The following is a 5,421-nucleotide window of genomic DNA, read 5'->3' on the forward strand; positions in this document are numbered from 1 at the left end:
TAAGTGCAGTGAGATCCCCGGGCGCCGCTCCACATGTCTGTATAGTTAGTTCATAGGGTCAAAATCGGTGAAAGGTCCTCTTTAAGTAATGAAGTATATAAGTTTGTCAATGTAAGAAGGATATCATCAGCGAAGAGCGATAGTCTAAATGACACCTTATTAACTTCTATTCCTTGAATATCAGGATGGGCTCGTATTAGCGCCACCAAAGGCTCTATGCCAAGTATAAAAAGTAAAGGGGATAACGGGCAACCCTGCCTAGTTCAGTTTTGAATAGTTATCATGTTTGACTGGGCATGCGTCATTTTCACATAGGCTGTTGGGCGGGTGTAAAGAGCACAAATGGCCTTCAAGAAAGGCCCCCCTATTCCAAAACACCGTAATGCAGAAAACATAAAAGGCCAACTTAGGCGGTCAAAGGCCTATTCTGCATCAAGGCCTAGTATTAACGCTTGCTGTTTTCGCCTATTAACAATGAGATCTATCAGATCTATAGTCCTCCTCTTATTGTCGCCTCCTTGGCGATTTAACAAAAAGCCAACTTGATCCTTATGAATCAAACTCGGGAGCAGGTTAACAAGCCTGTTCGCCAGAAGTTTTGTAAATATTTTTAAGTCTGAATTAAGGAGGGCAAAAGGGTGATAGTTGGCACAATCCATATGATCCTTCCCTGGTTTTGGTATAAGGGTCATGAAGGATTGAAGCATTGTGTCCGGTATAGGGTGCCCTCTAGGAAAGAGTTAAAAATTTTGATCATATATGGAAGGAGGGAGTCTACATATGTTTTATAATAGAGGTTCAGCAGACCATCCGGTCCAGGTGATTTGCGATTAGATAGGTTTTTTTATCACCTCTGATATTTCATCAGCTGTAATCTGAGTGTTAAGGGTAGCTGCTAGGTTATTAGTTAATTTAGGTAGCTGACATTGTGTGAGGAAGGAGGAAAAGATTTCCCGCTGCCTCAGAGGGTCCTTAGGGACCTGCTGGGGGAGAGAGTAAAGATTTTCATAATATTTCTGAAAGAGGGCGATCATTTTATTGGGATCATAGGTAATAGTGCCGTCTGCTTGTCTTAAGGCAGTCAGGGTGTTTGCCATATTAGAATCTCGCAACTGTTTCGCCAAGAGCGTATGCGATTTATTTCCCCATGTATAATAGCGTTGCCGAGAATAGAGGAGTAGTTTATCGGTTTTCACCAATGCTAGATCTCTTAGCTTAGCTCTCAGCATAATTATGCGCCTTAAAAGGTGGCCAGAGTTGCGGGATCCCAACCGGTTCTCCAAGCATTCTAAATCTTTCTTGATAGAACAATACTGCATGTTTCTATCCTTTTTCATTTTAGCTCCAATGGCTATGCAATTACCCCTGAAGACAGCTTTATGTGCCTCCCATATAAGGTGGACATGGAGGAGACTGTTTGTTGGTTAATACTAAAATATTCTGACAAACCCTCCTGAAGGAACTGTCTAGGTATAGGGTTAGAAAGAAGACTCTCGTTTAAGCGCCAGTGGCAAACCCTAGTAACTGGGTGTCTAGTGTTTAACGTCAAAAAAATAGGTGCGTGGTCTGACCACGTGATAGACCCTATATCAGCGTCTGTCATTAAGTGCATTGTTGGTATATTACCTAGGAAATAGTCAATTCAAGTGTGTGTACTGTGAGGATGTGAGTAGAACGTAAACGTCTTAGATGTAGGGTAATTCACTCGCCACAAGTCATACAACGCAAATTTTCTTACCAATCATCTAAAAAGGCGAGAAAGCGGCTTTTCTGACAACGTCTGTCTGTCTAGCGTTTCAGAGAAGGAGATATTAAAATCACCTCCCACAATAAGTGCTGCTGGAAGTAAATGAGTGACCTTCGTGAGCACCTTAGTGAGGAAGGAGATTTGTTTGGAATTTGGAGCGTATAAATTACACAGGACAATGGGGGCACGATGCAAGGTTTCTTGTAGGATAATATAGCGACCCTGAGGGTCAGATATCTGTGAGGTCACTTGAAGCGTGCAATTATCAGATAAAAGGATTGCCACTCCAGCCTTTTTTTTATCATTAAATGCTGAATACGCTCTGGGGAATAGTCCAGCTGCAAATTTAAATGTTCCCGTAGCGTCAAAGTGTGTCTCCTGGTGGAAGACTACCTCAGCTTTTTGGGTGCGACACTCCATCAAGGCCAGTCTCCTCTTAACATTGGAGTTCAGGCCTTTGACGTTTAAAGACATACACTTGATCATGGCGGATAAATTGACTGGCCATATACTTGCTAATTGAAGAGCAGAAGGTAGTCCTCCAGGAAACCTCACTCCAGACACCCCAACAGAAAATCTGCAAAGAACATAGTCAATATCCTTAGACACACCAAGCAGATAATAGGACATGGGACACACGAGGATACAAGGGGGCACACAGGACAATAGCATAGATAAGAGACTGGTAGGAATAATCCAAACATTGAACTGAAACGTCCAGACGGGGGCATTCAGAAAAGGCTTGAAGCTTCTGATATGGCCCTGTCTCATTTCCTCAGTTCCCGAGAGAACAAAGGAGAGGAAGAGGGCAAGAAAGGTCAATCCCCCCTGTGGTGACATGGTTGAACATGCCCGGCATGGAGGATAAAACAATGTTAAAACGGTATGCATAGAAATTGAGCTCTAGGGAAGCTCCACAAAACGTTTTACTCTAACAGTAAGGCAGAAAAAACATATGAAGAACATCAACCGCCACTCAAAGCGACAAAAAACTTTTAGGAGACGAGCATTACGATACTATTTAGATCACAACAAATCAGGTCAGTTCATCTCTCGTTGTAGATCCTCTAGATTCTTCTCCCGACATGGATCTACGGTTCTTGCTTCGTACTTGTTCCCAGACTGGTGAAGGCGCCATCATCGGATCCGAGACCTCCCAATCATCTATAGGGGGTGCAGGAACCCCCAGCGTTTCGCAAAAGGCAGATAAGTCCGCATGGGTCCTCAAGGGCACAGCTTTCCCATTTTTATTAGCAATAAGCGCAAATGGATATCCCCAACGGTAGGGAATTTTCTTCTGCCTCATAGAAGCTAAGAGAGGTTGAAGTGTTCGTCTTTTTTGCAGGGTCAGCCATGATAAGTCCTGGTAGAGTTGTACATGGACACCATGAAAGTCAATGACTCGGAGTGTGCGAGCTTTAGACATTATAGCTTCTTTAAGCTGAAAATCTGTGATGCAGCATATGACATCCCGGGGCTGTGCAGATGCGTTTTTGGGGCGTAAGGCTCTATGGGCACGATCCATGGTATTAAATAGGTTTAGGACCTGATGTATATTCTCCTCAGATTCTTGTTCAGGCAGGCCCCTCACTCTGATATTATGCCTGTGGCCCCTGTTGTCAATATCTTCTAAATGCCTGGTGTTATCCCGAATAACCTGGGAGCATCTTGATATAGTAGATTGGAGATGAGCAATATATTTGCGGGTGACATCATGTTCTGTTTCCAGAGAATCTACCCTGGCCGCAACTTGTTTAAAGTCCTGACGCAAGGACGAGATTTCTGTTTTACATGTATTTCTCACTTCTTTTATGAGGTTCCTAAAATCCTCCTTGGTAGGAAGGTGCTGTAGGGACTTTTGCAAAGAAGCTGATGATTGTGATAACTGCATGGCACCATCGTCAGTGTCATCATTTAAGTCAGACTGTGAGTCCCAAGGGGTATCTTCCCCTCCAATCTCCCTTTGGCCTGAAGGTGATCCAAGGGGTCCTCAGGGGGCTCAGACCAATCCCTCCTGCGCTGCGACGGTGTGGCCGGGTTATTATTGCGCTTGGGCGCCATTTTTGGTGGCATGTTTGCGGCCGATTCGGGCTCTGGTGACTGCCCAGCTATGCCCAATGTCCTCTCCTGTGTAACAGGCTTATATATAAAGTCTTCAGCCAGCGGAGATAGGGAGGAGTTGATTACCTGCTGCAGATCGCTTTGTTCCGGACGCTGTGGCAGAGGAGTCTCTCCTCCGTCTCCTCCTGTAATGGCGCCTGCAGCAGTTTCGCGCCTCAGGCCCCAGGGAACGGTCAGCACTGGAGGACGGCGGTCAAGTTAAGCTGCAATGCTGTGATTCCTCCGATTGGGTGCGGGGCTGCCTCTAAATCGTTTGGAGGGCAGCGATTTCCCCATGGGACTCGGACACCGGCTAATGAGGCTCCTGTAATAACTCAGGACGGCGGAGCTCTTTCACTAAGCTGCCATCTCGCTGGACGGTCAAGCCACGCCCCGAGTGAATTATTTTAATTAAGACTGCAACATTTCTTAATTTTGCGCTCTGAATCGTTTGCGCTCTGGGTCTACCATTATCAGGATTAGCAGATATGAGTTGTGTTTAACTCTCTCTTTTGATTAGCCGATATGGTTAAAACATGGAGATGCCGGGGATTGAACCCGGGGCCTCATACATGCGAAGCATGCGCTCTACCACTGAGCTACATCCCCTGGCACTCTAGGGAATCACTACAGTTTTGTGCATCGACTGATGATACCGACTACTTAATTATCTATCAGACAGCTTCAACTCATCTCGAAGGCATGTATGAAGCATCCAGATTAGATTGTTATTGGTGCACCAAAAGCAACACATGTGAAGACAGCCTTGAAGTGCAAAGGGCGGTGATAACCATGCATTTTGAATGGTGATATTTCGTTTGGGAAAACCCAAACCGGCTGAAGTTGTTTTGTAGAGGACCCTTGAGAGAAAAACGTGATGTGACTCTGATGTGTAAGTAATCTGTTCTACAAAATTTGGAGGATTGGATTGAACCCGGGGCCTCATACATGCAAAGCGTGCGCTCTACCACTGAGCTACATCCCCTGGCACTCTAGGGAATCACTACAGTTTTGTGCATCGACCGATGATACCGACTACTTAATTATCTATCAGACAGCTTCAACTCATCTCGAAGGCATGTATGAAGCATCCAGATTAGATTGTTATTGGTGCACCAAAAGCAACACATGTGAAGACAGCCTTGAAGTGCAAAGGGCGGTGATAACCTGGATAGGAAACCATGCATTTTGAATGGTGATATTTCGTTTGGGAAAACCCAAACCGGCTGAAGTTGTTTTGTAGAGGACCCTTGAGAGAAAAACGTGATGTGACTCTGATGTGTAAGTAATCTGTTCTACAAAATTTGGAGATGCCGGGGATTGAACCCGGGGCCTCATACATGCAAAGCATGCGCTCTACCACTGAGCTACATCCCCTAGGTAATTGCTGATTTTTGAAACATGCCTAAGGTCAGGAAGTAACCCTATCGATTATTTTGTGCCAACATTTTCCACTGAACAGTTTCACTTTTTTCTCCATAATATTCCATTTCAAATTCCTATTTCTACCCAAAATAAAATATAAATGTGAGCACTAAAAGGAGGACAGATGGACTTCTGTGGCTTCAGCATAT

General features: G+C 44.7%; 2 non-coding genes across 2 annotated transcripts; both read right to left on the reverse strand.

Moving 5' to 3' along the window:
• Positions 1 to 4,384: 4,384 nt before the first annotated feature.
• Positions 4,385 to 4,456, reverse strand: TRNAA-CGC. Its single transcript has one exon. It is a non-coding gene; the product is annotated as a tRNA-Ala (tRNA).
• A 696-nt stretch (positions 4,457 to 5,152) lies between these two features.
• TRNAA-UGC lies at positions 5,153 to 5,224 on the reverse strand. Its single transcript has one exon. It is a non-coding gene; the product is annotated as a tRNA-Ala (tRNA).
• Positions 5,225 to 5,421: the final 197 nt, after the last annotated feature.

This window comes from Bufo bufo, chromosome 4 (genome assembly GCF_905171765.1).
Source record: "Bufo bufo chromosome 4, aBufBuf1.1, whole genome shotgun sequence".
NCBI lineage: Eukaryota > Metazoa > Chordata > Amphibia > Anura > Bufonidae > Bufo > Bufo bufo.